The sequence below is a fragment of the Vigna unguiculata genome, chromosome 11, assembly GCF_004118075.2.
Source record: "Vigna unguiculata cultivar IT97K-499-35 chromosome 11, ASM411807v1, whole genome shotgun sequence".
Classification (NCBI taxonomy): domain Eukaryota; kingdom Viridiplantae; phylum Streptophyta; class Magnoliopsida; order Fabales; family Fabaceae; genus Vigna; species Vigna unguiculata.
The window spans coordinates 30654668-30676206 of NC_040289.1; the positions used below are offsets into that span (position 1 = coordinate 30654668).

Below are 21539 nucleotides of genomic sequence, written 5' to 3' on the forward strand. Positions count from 1 at the left end.
TTTTTACAAACCCGAATAAATTTGGTATTTTTTGAGTGTCTTACCGGTAGATATCATTTCCTCCATTTTTTTCATAGCTTTTTTTTCTTTTTCGAATCTCACCTTTTTAAAAAACGCAGTTTGCTTGCGTGACCTAGATTTCTCTCGGCAAATCTTCTATTAATGTGACCTAGGCTTTCTTTGCAAATTTTCATCCCTCTTCACGATCACCACTCTGAGCGTGTCATGAAGTGTTCTATGCTGTCACGGGAATCCCCTTCTACCCTCAAATCGACGCCATTTTCACTTTTTCCGATGGAAACTCCATCAGGAATGCTAAGTTCTTAATCAAATGTGAGCGCCCAAATATTAGGTTCTTAATTGAAATATTTCCTCCTTTTGTTTTCTTTGGGACTCCTATCTACAATTCATTATTCGTTTTATGATTGTCATTTGATTTTAACTTTATTTGTTTTCGGATTTTACAGCTAGGTGCTCGGGAAATCCCTGTTTGAGGCAAACGACTCTATCCTATGGGTTGGAGATGTATGAGAGAATGTTCGAGGTTGAGGAGAAGTTGAAGAGGTTTAGGTGGAGGGTTCAGGTTTTGGAGAGAGGGCTGGAAATGCTTCGCTTCACACCCGGTGGTAGCTTCTAATCAAATACTCCCTCTCTCTTCCAAGATAACCATCCTGAAATGGTAGCTCGTAAGGTACCTTGCTATTTATTTTGTTGGTTTTAGCTGGAAATCCATGATTATCAACTATGCTTAGTGATGAATTTCGATATCAATGTGGATGCAGTGTTCTTTTACTCGGTGAATTGGTCACGATTGTATGTCAAATTAAGCTTTTTAATGAGGCTCTGATTTGATGATCTATTCTACTGGAAGTTGCTAGATGATGGAGTTTTACCTTGTGGCATATTTTATCATTTTTTGTGGCTGCTTTGCTTTCAAGTAGAGGCAAATAGTGGGGAAGTTGCAAAACTCAGATACGGGAAGGGTCCTTGTTATGAGAAAGTGGGATTGAAGAAGGGGAGGTGGACAATGCATGAGGATGAAATTTTGACCAAGTACATTCAGGCCAATGGAGAAGGTTCTTGGAGGACGTTGCCAAAAAATGCAGGTACAAAAAGTAATTAATTCCACAAATATTATTAGTGCATTTATATTTTTCTTTTCTAAATACCTTTTTGTTGAGTGTGACCTTCCAGCTATAATTATTGTACAAGAGTCTAATTTGAGCCATGGATTGAATAACTTTTTCTCTTAGTGCTGCCATTTACACTTTTCGATTGTAAAGGATTTTTAGAATTTTGCAAGAGTCACAAGTTAAAGTGTGGCAACATCCAATTTCGTCCGGGAAAATAAATTTATTCTCAAAAAATATAAAAAAAAGTAAAAAAAATATGAAAAATTATTTTCTTCAAAGATCTCAAAACATTAATTTTAAAAAAAAAAGAGAAATAAAAAAAAAAGAAAAAAAGAAGGAAGAGTCTATTTTGTTATCACACTCATTTTCTACCACCTTTTTTCTGATAGAGAAAGTAGTGATATAATTCTAATAATTAAAAGCAATATCCTTTCATATAATTAGAATCAATATTACTGATCTTAATTGATTTTGTGCTCTGATTTGCTATGATTTGATCCTATGTGTTGCTATCATGACCAATTCTTTCCTTATATTGTTCATTACGATTAAGGTTAGGATTGCATTGAGATTGCAATATGTGAATATAAATACGTAGTCTGTCATATGAAATCAAAAAAAAAAATTCTCGATATTTCTCTAATTCTTTCTCATCACCACTCCTACACACCTCCTTTTTTATCCCTCTTTAAAAAAAAAACAAAAAAACATATTCATATTGAAGGAGGTAAAAAAAGAGAAGAAAACGTTCTCTCCACTCTCTCTTTCTCTCATTACCACCCACATAGATACCTCTTATTTTTATCTCTATTGGATAAACAAACACAAAAATATTAGAGAAGGAAGCCAGAAGAAAGAAAAGAGAAAAGGTATTTCAATTCTTTCATCTTTTGATTTAGTTTTTCAATTTTCATTTTTTTAAATCGTAAAAAATATTTTTTTCCTTTTCTTTAGTGTCTGCCCGGCCGCTCGCGTCGCATGACGTCCAATTTAGACTTTTGTTTTTTCTAAAAAATATATACAAATGATCTAAAAATAAAAAATAGATTTCTTTGTTTGCTCCTTTATATCTATTTGGTTACTCACGTCGCAATGACATCCACAACTACTTTAAAATAGTTTTAAAAAAATATTAAAAATTTATAAATGATTAAAAAAATAAAAAAAATAAAAGATTAGAAAAAAGAATTTATTTCAAATGTCTAGCCGACCGCTCGCGTTGCGTGACACCAATTTTAAAATAATATTAAAATTTAAATAAAAAGGTTTTCAAAATTATATAACAAATTAAATCATTTTTCAAATAGTTTTCCAAATAGTTTTTCATAAAGAACTACGTAATCCTGATTCTTCATTCACATGGAGATACGTAGGAGCAAGGATTAATCCTCTTCGGGCCAAAAAATCAAAAAAATAATTTTGTTTTTTGTACATTATTTTATTAATATTTTTGGGGAAAATTAAATATTTTGAAAAAAACCACATAACTTTTGCACATTTAATTAAAGGTACCGTCTTAGGACGGATGTTGTGGGGTGCTAATACCTTCCTCACGCGTAACCGACTCCCGGACCCAAAATCTATTTTTTCGCAGACCTTGCTCTTTTTTATGGTTTTTCATAGTTTCCTATAATAACTATGGTGGCGACTCCAAACTCTATTTTTACAAATTTTAATTTTTTGATTCGTCGTCCCGTCGCGATTTCGGTTGCGACAGATGGCGACTCCACTAGGGATGCTAGAGAGTCAGACAATTTATTTGGATGTGCAAAATTGATGTGATTTTTCTTCATATTTTTTCTTTCTCATTTTTTTTGTATGTTTTTATTTATTTATTTTTATATTTAGAATAATTGTATGTGTATATTCTTCTTTATTTTTGTATTTGGAATAATTGCCAAGTGTGGGTTTAGGTATACATTGTGTTCTCCCTTCACACACACATTTTATTCATTACATGAGTGGGGCCCTATACCCGGGTCTGAGTTGCTTAGAATTAGAGGAGATTGTGCAGCAGTGTCACAGTGGATGTACTTCCCAAGTGGTCATTGTGAGAACTCTAGCTAGAGTTTGTTTGCTTCATTGGTACTCCCACTTCTTGTTGTTTACCAACTGTCATGGGAAATGCCATGAAGTGGGCCATAACTCTAGTGACCTTAATATTTAGGTATTAGGGAACTATCTTTGTGAGCACATATACTTTCCCTTAGAACTTTAAGCATCAAACCCATGTTAAATAAAGACACTAAAGCGAGACTATTTGCGTCATTTACCCTCACCTTTCCTTGTATATAATAATAAATTCATCACAATCTTGCATATCATGTGAATAAGTGCCTTACGAGGCACAAACATGCATTGCATTCCATTCTGTAGCCATCCATGGTACCATGTTCACAGTTTCAACATGCATATGCATAATTTAAAAAAAAAACAAAAAAAATTGCACTAAAATAAATTCAAATTGTTTCCCATTTTGCTTGTCAATGATTTCTTGGAATATTTCTTATAAAAAATGAGTAAATAATAAAACTTTCTTTGGTCAAATCAGTGGATTTAATAAAGAAATAACATATTGTTTATTATCATTTCTTTTGAAATACCCATCTAATCTTGCATGCATGAAATTGCTCAAATCTATATTCCTTTCCATCTCTCTTCCAACATAAACCTTGTTTTTTTTTTCATGGAGAATTATCATAAAGGGGACACATGCCTTAAAAATGATTACAAGAAATTATTTCAACACAAAAAAATACAAAGGAAAGAAAAGTTCGCTAGACTAACAACTTTGAAGGACAGTCTAGGCAAAAAATAAGACAAAAAAAAGTGAAAAAAAAGAACCAAACAAGGGGCATCTTGTAAGATGAAATCAATTATTTTCCTGTGAATTAATTTTTTTTAGAAAAAACAATCATGTTTTGAAATGATGTGTGGCCATGTTTCTTTATCCAAAAAAATAAAAGTAATTATCCTTTGCTACCCAATTTGAGCCTTCCAAAAAATTTCTTTCAAATTATCCTAAACAAGGATCACCCTCCCATTGAGGGTTGACATAATGTTTGCATTTGTTTCATCCGACTTGTAGTTCACCAATACAAAAATATAAAAAAGAAGAAGAAAGAAATGACATGGTTATATAGAAAAAAGAAGAAGCAAAAGTTTAAAGAATGAGAATAAAATGTCAAAATATAGAAAGAAAAAAAAAGTGAACGAAATGAAGTCAAATAAATATTGAATGAAACATTATTCAAAGATACTTGTTTGAAACAATCCTCACATCACTTGTTTGGGCCTTTACTATCATTCACTTCCATACCCCTGACCTTAGCCACGATACAAGCCTAATAAAGTCCACACAAATCAAAGATTGGTTGTTATCTTTCGAAGGTTTTAATTTAGAGGAAAATTTTTATTTGCTAACAGGTTTGTTCTAAAAAAATTATAAAAAAAAAGATTGAAAAAGTATGTTAAGAGATTTTCTTTTAAACATTGGGGCAATTTATGTTTGGTTGACATGTTTTCAAAGCTCCAAAATTAGCATGAGCAATCAAGCAATTTGGTTAAAATTGGGTTGTCCTCTTTCAATTCATTCTTCATAAAACTCCATCTTTGCTCAAACAATAACCCCGCTCTAAGCCTAAACCTTGACCAACCTTACATAGTCCATCTTTATCAATCCCAAACCTAAACTGGGGTAGTCACTTTGTTTGTGATTCATATATTCCCATCATTCATTTTGAATTGGGGCATTTATTTACATTGAAGACTGTGATCACATTAGGGGCAACTGGTGAAGATCCCGTCATTTTTAATCTCCTCAATGGGAAAAACCAAATACACTTTTGTACCCTAAGACCATCCTAGGCTCTCACACAAGGGGCAAATTTTTGAAGTCCCCATCATTTCTTTCATACCATCAATAACTAGGGAAAACCCAAACACATTTTTTGCCTGAGACTAGTTCAAATTGGGGCAACTCCCTAGTTAATCTTCATCACCTCATCCAAACCTTTTCAAACCCTTGGCAATTTCATGGATGTCATTCACATAGTGTTTCAAAAGAAATTATTAAAAAGAAAGTGTTTGTTAGTAAACTGATTAGACCAAAGAAATGATTTGAAAAAGTAAAAAAATATCAAAGTAGAATGATTCCATGAATTCAAAATAACAATGGAATGGGATCAATTCGAATTTGTTTTCAAAAATATGCAAAAAGAAAATTCATACATAAGGCATTTCATACATCATACCAAGTCATCATCCATATATGCATTGAGTACATCAACTTCATGAATAACCAACTACATGGTCAACTCAAACTTCTTGATAGTCAACATTCAAGCCCAATTTCAACACTGGCCCCAAGCCCAGTTTTCACACTGGCCCTCAAGCCCAGGTCTTACACTGGCCCCCAAGCCCACTTCCCACACTGGCCCTCAAGCCCACTTCCTACTTGCCTCCAAGCCCAGTTTTCATACTAGCCTCCAAGCCCAGTTTTCACACTGGCCCCTAAACCCACTTTCCACACTGGCCCCTAAACCCAGTTTTTTCTGGCCTCACAATTTTTTTCTAGCTTCTAAGCCTAGTTTTCCTTGCTCTCAAATTAAAATAAAGGAAAAATGAAAAATGAAAAAAAAGCAAATTCTACCCATGCATCCACGCGTCCATGTATGCATCATTATATAGGTTCAAAAAGAAAATCATAACATGTCATGCATCATCAAATCATCCATCATACTCCACAAAATCATTGAAAATTATTTAAAAAAAAAAAGTCAGAAATGATATTTTTTGTTTAAGTCTAAAAAATGTTAGGTATTCACTTGGTGTTTGTCGACAGTTTAACAGCAAAATTCAGGTTCTCCTTTTTTACATCAAGACCCTCTGCGAGGCAATGGTCATTGATTTCTTTTGTCACATCGAGGCCCTCTACGAGGCAATGGTCATCAATCTCTTTACATCAAGACTCTTAGCGAGGCAATGGTCATTGATTCCTTTGTCACATCGAGGCCCTCTGCGAGGCAATGGTCATCGATCTCTTTACATCAAGACCCTCTACGAGGCGATGATCATTGATTTCTTTTATATATCAAGACCCTCTGCGAGGCAATGGTCACCGATCTCTTCACATCGAGGCCCTCTGCGAGGCAATGGTCATCGATCTCTTTATATCAAGACCCTCTGCAAAGCAATGGTCATTGATTTCTTCTATCACATTGAGGCCCTCTGCGAGGCAATGGTCATCAATCTCCTTACATCAAGACCCTCTGCAAGACAATGGTCATTGATTTCTTATGTCACATTGAGGCCCTCTGCGAGGCAATGGTCATCGATCTCCTTACATCAAGACCCTCTGCGAGGCAATGGTTATCGATCTCTTTAAATCAAGACCCCCTGCGAGGCAATAGTCATTGATTTCTTTTGTCAGATGATGACCCTCTACATGGTAATGGTCATCGTTTTTTTTTAGATATAGACCCTCTCCTGAGGATTGGTCTAATTTTTTTTTTCTCAAAAAGTCAAAATTCAAAAAGAATTTGGTTTTTCGGATTGGGACCCTCTACATGATAATGGTCGTTGAATACTTTAGATATAGACCCTCTCCTCAGGATTGGTCTAATCTTTTTTTTCAAAAATTCAAAATACAAAAAGAATTTGGTTTTTCGGATTGGGACCCTCTACATGGTAATGGGCGTTGAATCCACTCTCCTCGGGATTGGTCTTTTTATATTTCAAAAAGTAAAAAAAAAGGTGTGTCAAATTGAGACCCTCTACTTGGTAATGGTCACCTAGTTCCTTTCAGATGCAGACCATCTCCTTTTGAATGGTCAAGTCTATCTTCAAATTTGTCTTCTTTTGAAACCCAAACGAAATTAGTGTTTTTATCTTTACTTATCTTTTATTACGATAATATGAAAAAAATCAAATTTTCATATTATCTAGTAAAATATAAGTAAAGAGGGGCAGCTGCCAACACCCATTTTCGTCCGGGTAAATAAATTTATTTTCAAAAAATAAAAAATAAAAAAAATATGAAACATTATTTTCTTCCAAGATCTTCAAAACTTTAATTTTAGAAAAAAAAAAGAAAAAAAGAGAGATGAAAAAAAAAGAAAAAAAGGAAGAGCCTATTTTGTTATCACACTCATTTTCTACCACCTTTTCTCTGATAGAGAAATTAGTGATTAATTCTAATAATTAAAAGCAACATTTCTTCATATAATTAGAATTAATATTACTGATCTTGATGGATTTTGTGTTCTGATTTGTTATGATTTGATCTTCATAATGTGTTGATATCATGATCAATTTTTTCCTTATATTTTTCATTACGATTAAGGTTAGGATTGCATTGAGATTGCAATATGTGAATATAAATACGTAGTCTGTCATATGAAACCAAAAAGAAAAAATCTCGATACTTCTCTAATTCTTTCTCATCACCACTCCTACACACCTCCTTTTTTATCCCTCTTTAAAAAAAACAAAAAACATATTCATATTGAAGGAGGTAAAAAAAAGAGAAGAAAACGTTCTCTCCACTCTCTCTTCCTTTCATTACCACCCACATAGACACCTCTTATTTTTATCTCTATTGGAAAAACAAACACAAAAATATTAGAGAAGGAAGCCAGAAAAAAGAAAAGAGAAAAGGTACGTCACTTTCAGTTCTTTCATCTTTTGATTTAGTTTTTCAATTTTCATTTTTTTAAATCGTAAAAAATATTTTTTTCCCTTTTCTTTAGTGTCTGTCTGGCCGCTCGCGTCGCATGACATCCAATTTAGACTTTTTTTTTCTAAAAAATATATACAAATGATCTAAAAATAAAAAATAGATTTCTTTGTTTACTTCTTTATATCTATTTTGTTGCTCACGTCGCAATGACATCCACAACTACTTTAAAAAAGCTTTAAAAAAATATTAAAAATTTATAAATGATTAAAAAAAAATAAAAGATTAGAAAAATAAATTTATTTCAAGTGTCTAGCCGGCTGTTCGCGTCGCTTGATACAAATTTTAAAATAATACTAAAATTTAAATAAAAAGGTTTTCAAAATTATATAACAAATTAAATATTTTTCAAATAGTTTTCCAAATAGTTTTTCATAAAGAACTACGTAGGAGCGATGATTAATCCTCGTCAGGCCAAAAACTCAAAAAAATACTTTTGTTGTTTTTTGTACATTATTTTATGGGTTAAATATGTTTTTGGTCCCTCAAGTTTCAGCGAAATTTGGAATTAGTCCCTCATCAAAACTTTTGACCAATTTAGTCATTCATCTTTCAAAATGCGTGAATTTAGTCCTTTTAACAAAATTTTGTTAAGTTTATCTGACGTTTCAAGCGCATTTCATGATAGTATTTAAGTTAACATTGAAGTAAAAATGTGTCAAACAGTGTAAATAATTTAAATACTATCATGAAATACGCTTAAAACGTCAGATAAACTTAACAAAATTTGGTTAAAAGAACTAAATTCACACATTTTGAAAGATGAAAGACTAAATTGGTCAAAAGTTTTGATAAGGAACTAAATCCAAATTTTGCTGAAACTTGAGGGACCAAAAACATATTTAACCCTTATTTTATTAATATTTTTGGGGAAAATTAAATAATTTGAAAAAAACCACATAACTTTTTCACATTTAATTAAAGGTACCGTCTTAGGACGGACGTTGTGGGGGTGCTAATACCTTCCCCATGCGTAAGCGACTACCAGACCCAAAATCTGTTTTTTCGCAGACCTTGCTCTTTTGTATGGTTTTCCATAGTTTCCTATAATAACTATGGTGGCGACTTCAAACTTTGTTTTTACAAATTTTAATTTTTTGGTTCGTCGTCCTGTCGGGATTTCGGTTGCGACAAAGTAGATTAACTATTTGAGAGTTGATCTAAAGAAAGGGGACATTTGTGTTGAGGAAGAAAATACCATTGTTAAGTTGCATGCTTTGTTAGGCAACATGTTAGTTTCCAGATATTTCTCCTGCTCATTTCTTAGATTAATTGAATTTGTTCGGTTTTCCCATTTACAATGTTGCATCCTTTAAATTTCTCAATAACTAAATAAATAAAGATCAAAATGAAAGATAAATTAAGTATCAGCTTCTGTAAAATTTAAAATTCATAAAACTCCTACTTTAAACGTTATAAATGTTTCATAACCATTTCTTGTCCATACATATTTATCATTCAATAGACAAAATGTATATTTAAGCACAAAAGCACCTCAAACTAATGCATGCCAGTCTTACTAACCAAAATTTTATGAATATCGCTCTATTTTTTTTTTTTTGTTTGTTTTCATTTGCATAATTACACAAACTTGATTTTAAATTTACTAAATCAACGAAATAGTGAGAAAGAGACTCTGACCACAATTCTTGAAGAAGTTGTTTTCATTAAGCTTAAGTTTTTTATAATAATTAATGTCTTGTTTATATGAAATGAGAAAAGAGAAAAAGAGACTTGAGAGAAATTATTATAAAAGTTGTTTTCATTTGTTTAATTTAAGCAAACTTTATTTAAAACAATTTACCTAATTAGCGCATTAATTCTTGGTTCAACTGTAAAGAGATAAAGGGGAAAAAAAGAGACTTGGATAACAATTCTTGTAAAATTATGTAAAAAAGAGAAAAACCATGGTATGTTTGGATAATAAAAGAGAAAATAGAGACATGAAAATATAGATAATCATTGAGTTATTTGATTATAGTTTACAAATTTTATATATCACATAGCAATAAAAGTTTGGCATGTCACTATATTACAAAGCAACCTAGAACATGAAATATACCTACTAACATATGAATGTTCCCCACAAAGCATCCAAATATCTGCTACTGCTGATTCTCTCACGAATATTTACTTCCTTTTCGTTTTACTTATTCTCTGTTTAGTTTTCGGATGTGAACTTTGATTTGTTTTCGGTGAGTTGACAGGCTATAATTTTTTTTTCTTTCTAGAAGTTAGGAATCAAAAGTACAAGAGAAGGGGATTGCAACAGATTTTCTCTCCTCAACAAAAATAATGGATGCTAAAGTCAAAGTGAGTAAGTTGTTAAAATGCTGACATTTTATGATAAGCAATCTGATGCATGATAATCCAACATAGTGATTTCTGGATCAGGCAATCTCTAATTTAAATTTAGATGAGAGTAAATGATTAGTTTACTTAGCACACATTTAAATTTTGCACTTCAGGAACTTGGTTAATATATATAAACTTGGTTAAAGCTGATATTAATGCCCAAAGTTGGCTGTCTTGATCCGTGTGAGTAGGGGTAAAATGAGTTTGATTTAAGGGTATTGTCTTTTTAGTAATTTGGTGCATTGTTGATGGATAGATATCGATGTAATAAGTGAAATCAGGACAATTTGTAATCTGTTAACAGTTTAAGAGTTATTTGAAGAATTGCTTAATTGAATAAAGTAGTAAGAGGTAGAGTGTTTGAGACCTTTTTACTATATAATACTCATTACTGTACTATTAACAGTAAAATCCTTGGTTTATGATACTGAATGTTGATTGGTAATTGAAGCTTATTGTTTGGATTTTTTTAATGATAGTTCTAAAGTTATTTAGGTCTACAATCTGATATAGATTCGTTGAACTTCTCAACTTTCTTTGCATGCTTTACAAAAGGTTCATCGAAGGACATTTTGGTTGTAGCAGGATTAGTGGCTGATGGCAGGCAAATTGTTGCCCAAGCCAAGTCTGAAGCAACTATGACAGGTTTGCTTAATTCTTTTGCAATATAGATGCTTCCTCTCTTCACCCCTTTTATTTATCTAAATGTTTGATGAGTACCGTATTTTCTTATTACTGTTGTCATGAACTAATTTGACACCTTGTAACATGTCAAAGTTTAAGGGAAAAATGTCTCATTTTGTAACATGTTTTATATATCTCATGTTTTATAATAGTTATTGTATACATATTTGAATGCAAAACATAGTAAATTTAAGAGTGAATGTTAATTTGTGGTTTCTGCATAAAAAAATGAAGGGTTGTGTTGGGGACTAGTAAATGTTTACTGTGGGTGGTAGTACTGAGACACTGAGCAATTTTGGATTTGTGGAGCAGTGTCTGAAACAGTGTGGGGTATTTTAATTCCCAAACTTAGTGCTCTACTATGTAATATTTTACTTTTTGTGTAATATTTTGCAAATACATATATAAAAGAGATAACTTTGACAATTATCTCATATTTTACCATCATATCCACATATATGATAACTACTATGTACTTTGTCTTTTGTGTTCTGTTTCTCTAAAATGATAAATCACCATTGTTTATATATTTTATACTTGTTTCTTAAATAGTGGTTAACTATCTAATCAAACCTTTTTGTCAAGAATGCTGGAAAGTTTGGAAAGATCTTCAGCCAAGAAAACATGTAATCAAATAGGTTTGGACATGATTAATGATGCATTTGGGTATCATCAATACAATGATGGCATGGTTGATGATAAGGAAACGGGTGGGGAGTCAAGTCATAATATGAATGATGATCTTGGAGACCTTTTTCAGTTGATGCAAGAAGGTCAAGAGAGTTTATATGAAGGGTGTGATAAATATTCTAAACTTTCTTTCATTGCATTGTATTTTCTTTCATTCTAAACTTTCTTTCATTGTATTTTATTTGACTTTATACATGATTATTTTTCTTTCATTGTAGTTGAAGAATCTTATTAGACTTTCATTTTATTTGACTTTATAACAAGTATAACAAAGATATTGTAATATTTCATTAGTTTGAACGTTTAAACTTTATTATTTACTTTGAACTTATAGACTACGTTTCTTGTTTTTATGAATGTTATATTTAGTTATAAATAAATATCTAAATGTTAGAATTTTTTCTTTTTATATGTTTTATGAATTTTATGCATTCAAAAAGTATAATAAATAAAATTAAGGAAATTTGAAAAGTAAAAACATCAATAAATAATGAATTGCATTGCAGGGGTAAAAATGAACTTTTGATATTATTATACAGTATAAAAGATTTAAAACTACATACATCGAATAGGTACTATGGTTACAAAATTGTAATAAATACTAGGGTTCCAAAACCGTTGGTAATTACTAGGGGTTTTAAAACCTTAGATAAATACTAGGGATTTGAAACTGTCGGTAATTACTAGGGGTTTGAAACCACCAATAAATACCAGGGGTTTCAAAATCGTCGATAAGTGCTGCTTTACCAGGGGGTTAGTCAAAATCGTCGGTAATTCGTTAACGATGCTGGTTTTTCTAAGGGAAAAATAAACCGTCGGAAACTCCTTTAGCAGGGGTTAAAATCTCTGGAAATGCCATAAATAACCTCTGGTAAAAATTGTTTTTGTTGTAGTGCGTTGTCGATACTTTAATTAACATTTATGTTTAAATTAACTAAACAATCTTCCATTAGCTACATTATTACGAATTTGGATTTTCTATTGAATTTTTTTGTGTTATTCCTCTATTGTACCTTCATAATACTGATTACCATTAATTTTGACGTTTTAAAATATATTAAAAAGATATTTAAAATACCAAAACAATGTAATTTTAATGCTCAACAGAGAATAGCAACAAAAAAATAGTAGAGATTCTGGACTCTATTCTTGCTTGCATGTTCTGAATAATCCCCAAATTTATGATAACATTTAATCATCTTGGAGAGTGGTCTATATGTATCTTTGTGTTTATTTTAGTGATTCTCGAGGAGTTTCTCCAACAATGATACCAGAGTTGAAAGTTCATCTTGGTGATTGGCTCAGACTGATCCCTATATCGAAAGTCTTCTTAACAAAGGACCTGGCAAGTGTGTCTCGTTATGTGAATGACGATATAAGTACGGGGTACTCGTAAAATGCCTCCGCTCTGTGGCTTAAAATGCTTCAACTCGAGGGGAAAGTGCCAATATGAAGGGAGGGAAGATTGTTGGGAAAGATCCATAAACCTATTGCCTTATAGTTTTGGGTTAAGTGTGGTGTCAATTTCTTATGTCTAGGTTAGACTCATGTCTCATTGGTGTTGTATCTCCCCAGTAATTCTCTCTCGAAAGACCTAACATGTTCTTCTACCAAAGTAATGTGTCTAGCCTGGGTTGATGCTCAAATTCTTGGTAAAGTTGACACCATAGTGGGTCGTTATACCTATTGCCAAAATGGTGTATGAAAGATGCATGTTGTTATCTGTACATTTCATCATGTGTTTCATAATGTGATGTAACATAGGCAGAGTCATCTCAAGGATAAAACAAGTAAAGTATTTGTTTTAGGCCTCGAGCAAAAGAAGGCCTAAAAAAATTTACTACTAATATTTCTCTATTAAATTAATTATGCAATTATGTTTAAGAAAAAAGGTCTCAAAATTTGTTTAGTACTAATACAGCTCTATTAAAATAATTATAAAATTATGTTTAAGAAAAAAATCTCAAAAAAATATTTTGTTACTAATACATCTCTATTAGTTAATTAATGTTAGGAATAATCCAAGTGTGAGTCAAAAGTCTCACATTGGATAGAATAGACAAAGTTAAACACTATATAAGAATAAAGACCCATAACACAATTTCCTTAAAGTTTTGGGGTAAAAGTAGTGTCAAATGTCTTATATGTGTAAGACTTATGTCATAGATATATAGAACCTCAATTTCTCAATGACAACAACCCTATAACCCATATTAGAAAAAAATCCCAATAATAAAAAATCCCAACAAAAAGGGATCACCATACACCTTGAGGGGAGATTGTTGGGAATAATCCAAGTGTGAGTCAAAAGTCTCACATTGGATAGAATAGACAAAGTTAATTACTATATAAGAATAATGACTCATAACACCATGGCCTTAAGGTTTTGGAGTAAAAGTATGTCAAATGCCTTATTATATGTGTAACACTTATGTCATATATATAGAACCACAATCTCTCAATGACTACAACCTTATAACCCATGTTAGAAAAAAAATCCCAACAATTAATTATAAGTTTATGTTTGAGAATAAAATTGAGTTAAGTTATCATTATTGTCTGTTAATTTTTATTAATATTAAAAATGATAATTAATGAGTTAAAATATTTTTTTTAGTAAATTATGATTTGTTTACGTAGAAGAGAATGATTAGATATCTTTATTCTCTTATAATTAATCTGGATTATATTTTCTTCTTTTATCTCTTTGGGACTTCTCTTGGCTATCTTTCCTTTCTTCTCTTCTGAGAGTCATTTTTTTAGGGTTTTGGTAGATTACATTCTTTGAATCTCATGTTGTCCGTGTTTGCCAATTTTTTCATCTTCATTTTTGGTTATTATGTTTTTTCTTTCTATTTGTGTTAACATTATTTTTATTTAGTTTTGGATTTGTATTAGAATTAGAAATGTATTTCTTTTGCCTAATTTTGTTTTTCGGTACTTTTTGATTTACGGATTTCAAGATTTTTTTATGCATAAATCTTGCTCATTTATTGTCGAGTTAAGAAGAACAATAATTTTTTTAATTATTTTGATTAATGATTAATCTTAAAATAAACTTTAAAGATTTGTGAAAAAAGTTGAGACATGAGAAGGAGAAAGAGATTTGAGACTTCAAGATACTATAATTCTATTGTCAAATTTACTTTTTTGACAACCAAAACTAGGTTTTATTATTTTAATTTATTTGTTTATATACTTATCTTTAGTAGTATTTTATATATTATAATTTTTTATTTCATATAAAACTATATAGATATGTCAAATAGAAAATTTGAATCAAACTATTCAAAAATCCAAAAGAAGAGAAGAATTAAGGCTTTAATTGCATCACAAGAAGGAATTATGAATAAATATATAACAATAGATAAGAAAAATGAATTACAAAAATACTTAAACCTTGAAGAATCTTTAAAACGAGATCATTTGTTGGATATTGGTGAATTTGATTTATTTTCATAATTAAATATCTAATAGAAATTATAGGTTTGAAAAATTATAAACCAATTGACATTCTTAATTATATAAAAAGAATAGATTCTTTTCCAAATGCATATATAACTTATAGAATAATGTTAACAATTTCATTGTTAGTTGCTTCAATAAAAAGAAGTTTCTCAAAACTAAAAAAATTAAAGATAATAAAAACTTATTTAAGATAAACAATGTCTTAAGAAAGATTAAACGGATTGACCCTATTATCTATTGAAAAAGAAATATTAAATGAAATTAATTATTAATAAACTAATAAATAATTTTGTATAAAAAAAATTAAAATAAAATGTCTCATTTTTATAAGTTTACTTTATGTTTGTCAAACTCTTGAGCCGTATATATCACATTAATTAATTACTATATCATTACGTATTTAAGTAATTTATACATATATTTATTTTGTGAGATGAAAAAAAGGTATACATATATTTCACTAAAATTGAAAAAATTACTTATTAATTCGTACAAAAACAGAAGACAGATAATATGGAACAACGTTAATATTAATACCCATCAATGTTTAGAAGTATGGGAAAGATTTTGTTAGAAGTCAAGGAAGTTGGGCCATAATGACGCGATTTATTTTTGGGCCCATATGTAGTTTCTCTATCATTGGATTTGTCACTTTCAGCCTCTTCTTAAACCCAAATACCAATAACCATAACACAACACAACCCCATTTGAAAATGTCACTCGTTCATAGAAATTTAGTATACATTGAATAAATGAGAAAAAAAAGGAAATAATAATAACAAAATACGAGAAATAATAAATATATGCTTCTATTTAGGATAAAAAAAAGGAAATAATAATGAATACAAGACAAAAGTTAGTTACCTTCAATAAGACAAATCCCTAGATGGACAAAATTTGTGAATACATTAGAAGATTTTTGTTTATGGAAACACAAACACACTGTGTCAATCAACGAAAATATAAGGACAAACCTTAAAGATGGTACATCTTAGGCAAAAGCCTTGACAACAACGAATTGACTTGATGAAGTTGTCAAAATTTTAAAGGTGAAAATATGTTAATAAAGGCAAATTAAAGCTAAAAGCCAACTTTAACAACACCAAAATTGCAAAAACATTTTTTTTACAACTTTCATGAAGAGGGTGAAACTCAAATCATTTAATTGTAATACGTTATAAATGTATTTTACTCTAAAATTTAGCTTTTATTTTATTTTTTAATAAATTGTAATTAGCCTACAACTTAACATGTAGTGGGGTCATGCTTTGAATATGGGTTTTAACAAATCCCCAAGAAGAGTTCTGATAAATTTGTTCTCATTTGACTTTTAATTTATGTTTACTTATTTTAGAGAAATTCCTATGAAAAATAAACACGTTTGGTAATTTCTCTTATAAGTTTAATTTATTGATCTTAAAATTTGACTTTAAATTATTTACACTTTTTCATTTGAAAAGAAAAATATAACTAGAGGTTTTCACTTGAGAGAAGATCTAGTTGTTTGGATGAATAAGAAAGAAAGACCTATTTATTTATCTACTCTATAAACTGAACATATAACGATTATTACTATTCACAAATTTTATGGTAAAATTTCACTCAGAAGATTACAATTTTTATAACGATAGTACATTCTTGAGAAAAACATATTGAAATTAAGCATAACTTTACTATAATAGGGAGCTATGAATCTAGAGTTAGTATTCAGAGAAAAATGATTAGCACAATATTTCTACAAAACCTTTAATAAAAGAAAGATTTATACATATATGAAAATTATTAGACATAATTTTTTTGTTAAAATGAATATACGATATGTTTATTATGTTATAAACTATTCATGTATCATCACATCATACCAAATGTTTTTGGGCAGCATGACCACTAATGAGCGCAATTATATATATAGATAGAAGAGATTAACATCACTTTTAACCAAAAATCATAAGGTAATAGGTTCATGGATCTTTTACCTTATATAATATAATGTTTGACTTTCTCTTTTCTATCCAACATGGAACTTAAAACTCACTTGAAATCCAACATAATCATGTTGTGAAGCAAGCGTTATAAACATTTAGATGTGAACGTTGCTACCAGCCATAAATTTTGCGTTGCTGCAGTTTTGTTTTGGTGCAATATCATGCTTCCGTTTTGATTCCATATTTAATGCAATTATTCTGGTTCATGAATATCCCAAAGCACGTTGCAATTTTGGATTTGAACATTAGTGAACCTTTATGTTTTCAGCCCATCCTTTCCCTTCATTCATACCTATAAATAGGTGGTTTTAGGGCTCTCCAAAACACACCATCTCTCAATCTTCTCCTTCATTCTTCAAGCTCTCTTCTCTCTCAAATTTCTTTCTTCTTTTATCTGGGTTAAATACTTAATACTCTTCCAAGAGTACTTGCTTGCTAGTTCTGAGATCCTCGGAAGATCCGAGAAGTTGTGCAACACACCACGGATAAGTCCTTAAGGACAGTGAATTTACACACCTCAGGAAGTACCTTTTGTTAGTGATTTGTCAATTATTTACAACAAATCACATTACATTACACAAACATCTTATGCAAATGAAGAGGAAAATTTTCAATGATGTGAACTATCATTTCAAACCTTGAGTCTTAATGTCTCTTTTCTAAATCAAACCACAAGTTTTATCACAACCTATACCAATCTCTCAAGTGCAAGTCATTTTACCTATTTCACCACCCCAAACAAAATAATTAATCCAAGCAAATCCTACACCACACTAACACAATAATACGTTCTCTTTAGGTCACACACACACACACACACATGTGTGTGTGTGTGTTTGTGTGTGATGTTATTGTAAGGCACACAAATTTACATCACATGAAAAAATACACAACATAAATTTATATCAAACACCACCAAATATAAAATAAATTTATATTGAAACTTACAGGTTCAACGTAAAACCACAATATTATGTCGGACTATACTAAGTCTAACGTAAACAAGTCTCCGACTAAAAAAACTATGTTGAAATGAGCATTTTTAAGCTTGTTTTAGTTTAGCAAGTTGCGTATCAAATGAAAGATTTTGATAAAGTTGAAAAATAATTGGTAAATAGGAAAGCCAAACTCAAAGAATAGGTTGAGTCACACTAGAAAAAGATTGAGTTGTACAAGTTCAAAGACATTTATTACCCTTTAAAGCTAGATACCTTTGAATTTGTTCAACTTAATCTTATTTCCTAGTGGCCCAAACTCCGAAATAAAAGTAATACAACTCATTCTATATGTAAATGCATGATAAAGAATAGCACATTCCAATATCCAACTATAGAGCTCTTAAAATGGGTTAAAAGTCATAAGCCAACCTAACTCACCACGGATTCGGATTAGGTTTGGTTAAAAAAATTTGCAATTTTCGGTATGAGCAAAAAATGAACTCAATCAAGTTGGCTCACGAACCCAGATAAAATAAATAAAAAAAAAAACTCACTAATTTGAGGTTTTTCCTACACCTACCTACCTTTATACTTCCTACATCTCACTCTTAGAAAACCCTCTCACTCTTAAAAATCCTCACTCTTAAAAAATCCTTCCTTTTTACTTCTTGCCTCAATCTCATTATTTCTTTTGGAATATAACGTTGTGTAGTCCTCTAAATTCTTTGAAAATATAGGAAGCCCAACTTTTCACATTGACATGCTACATCAAAATTTGTAGTATTTCTAGTATGTGGGGGTACTTCATGTCTTTTCAAAGTTAATGTAGAAGAGGGTTTAATAGTCTTAAGTTTTGCACCTCTATCGAAATGCTTTACCAAATAATGTTGTAAAGATTGGAGAAAAATATTACAATTTTTTTTAATTAAGTGAATCAACCCGTTTAATCCACCAACCTATTGTGAGTTGGACCAGGTTCAATTTGTTTGAGTTCATTAATAAATGAGCTGGATCGGGTTGGCTCAACCTTAGTAGGTCAGATCGGACTAGGTGATTTATTTTGACATCTCTACCCAACTACAGTTCTACATTCATAGAAAAGCTCGTAAACCTATATTTTTCTCTCTTTTAGTATTATAGTTTGGGAAAAGAAACTTTTTTTTTTATGAAGTTAAACCGATGTAAGGATGCTTTTATTCTATGTAATTTTACGAGATTTATTTTTTGAGTCCACCTTGTTCGGTTTATTTGTAAGTGATAGTTAAAAAATACTTGGAATTCTTAGTACCCTAAAAACAATTCAAATGAGATATTTAAAAGTGGCTTTCCTAACCAATTTTTATTTAATGAAACTATTTAAAAAAATATTTTAAAGAAGAAATGAATATAATTCAATTAAATATATTAAAGTCATAATGATATACCAAAAAGGTTTTAAGTGCAACAAAAATCTTAAAATTTGCCTAATCAACAAACTGCTAAGACCTTTGAACAAATTATTTTCCCTAAGGTACATACTTACATTATTGTAATGATAACTGTAGAAAACCATAAAAAGTTAGTGCACACCAACATCACTACTTCAACGACAAGAAAAAAAAAATTAGAAAGCAGTACAAACACTTTTTTTTATTTTTTCTCTTTTACCAGTTACATATATTTTATAATTTTCACTTTATCTATGGTTAAAGAATTTCAGAATATAGGTTAACAATAATTTGTGCATACATGATACCTATATATAGATAATTACTAAGTAATGCAAAATTAAAAGTCATATACCACCAAAACATGATGAAGCTCAAAAGAAAACCATACATAAAAAATGCACATAAAGACGTTTGAAAATAACTTGAACCATATTTAGAAAGAAAAATCAAACTTATAATATATCAATTCCAACAATATATATATATATATATATATATATATATATATATATATATATATATATATATATATTTTGTGTTCTACTCAATAATTTATTTTATTAAACATTCAATAAATAAATTTATATCACTGATTTATGATAATTTTTTTATCTAAAAGAAAATTAGTTTAAAATATATTTCTATTTTCATTATGAATTTTTTATCATAATATTTTTCAATAAAATTCATTCAAGAAAATTAAACTCCTCACTTTAATTAGTAAAATATTTAGAAATGCATGCATCTATTTAATATTTTCTACCTGGTAGATATAGATTAATTTTTAGTGTCCATAAATAGTTTTTGTTTACAATACTCAACTTTTTAAGATACCTACTTTTTATCATCATCACCGTCCTAGCCATGAGAGACAAATAGCAACAATGTGGCAAAGTTGACCAAACCATTGAAACCCAAAATTTCTTTCTAGTTAGATTCTTGTCAGTTACTACTCTACACTATTATTTTTTAATTAAATATTAGTATCTGAATAAAAAAATAATGACCTAATATAAGTACTATGATTAAGTTAATAGCGACAGATTTAAATATTTAATAAATATTTAGATACATAAATATGTAAGTTCAAACTTGTTATTTTCTTCATTTATTATAAAACTAAAAAGGACCGAAATTATAATCTCTTTAAAAACTATTTTTATTCAAATAAATATAAAATATATAAAAAATAAATAAATAATTTTTTTATTATACATTAATTTAAGATATCAATTTCTAAAACAATAATGATTTTATTTTATCAGATATTTTAACAATCAATTAACAACATTAAGTTTATATAACCTTTTTTCCACCCCACTATTGGGAATAACATATCTATATTTATTTATGAATGAATATGAAGGCAAATCCAAACTATATTGTAGCATAACATATCTTTACTTTTTTCTTATCTTGTAAACAATTTTGATTAGATAGTTTACTTGAATTTAAATGACTTAATAATGATCCAACAATATATAATATACAGACTGAGTTTTTTATATATAAAACAAATTACTTGAACCTTAATATTATAAGTATAATATATAATTTTATAATATACTTTTCAAGATAAATAATATAATCCAAAGAAGAAAAAGTTGAAGGTCTAGTGATAAAGTCGGCTTAACATTACATCAATTATCTATGAACTGGACAATCTGCAGAATAAACTAACAGCCATTAGAAAGGAAATCACAAAAACGTTTCCTTCTTGGTCATGCATAGTTAAAAGCAACAACAAATGGTACAAAAGAGCAAAGAGAATAATGATATTAATAAAACCCAAAATCAGAAAACAAACTATAACACTAGGAACAAGGTAAGCCCCACCACCAAGTACGAGTCTGATGCTGAAAGGCCATTTAAAATACGAAGCCTAATCACAGCAGAATTTTCCAGGAATAGAAAATTTTACGCCTTTAACATCCATGATTCATAGGTTGCTGTTCAAAATATCAGCAACCAGTAAGAACAAAATAAAGTTGGTGGGGTGTGGTTATCAGTTTTGTCCTCATATGTGAACGTGGCGAAGCTTCAGTAACCGACCGTGATAGAATATCTGATGGGGTTGTAGTTATCAGTTCAGGAGAAGAAAGAAGAAAGAAAGCTAATGG

The 21539-nt window shown here is 30.0% G+C and overlaps 1 long non-coding RNA gene across 8 annotated transcripts; it reads left to right on the forward strand.

Annotated features, from left to right (window-relative positions):
- On the forward strand, nucleotides 1-11789 carry LOC114168620. 8 transcript variants are annotated; one of them, XR_003600722.1, is made up of 6 exons: nucleotides 1-333; nucleotides 468-691; nucleotides 783-1106; nucleotides 10101-10186; nucleotides 10807-10869; nucleotides 11494-11789. It is a non-coding gene; the product is annotated as an uncharacterized LOC114168620 (long non-coding RNA). The 8 variants fall into 8 exon arrangements; XR_003600720.1 differs by having other exon boundaries at nucleotides 10810-10869; XR_003600715.1 differs by having other exon boundaries at nucleotides 10101-10182; nucleotides 10780-10869.
- The last annotated feature ends 9750 nt before the right edge of the window (nucleotides 11790-21539 follow it).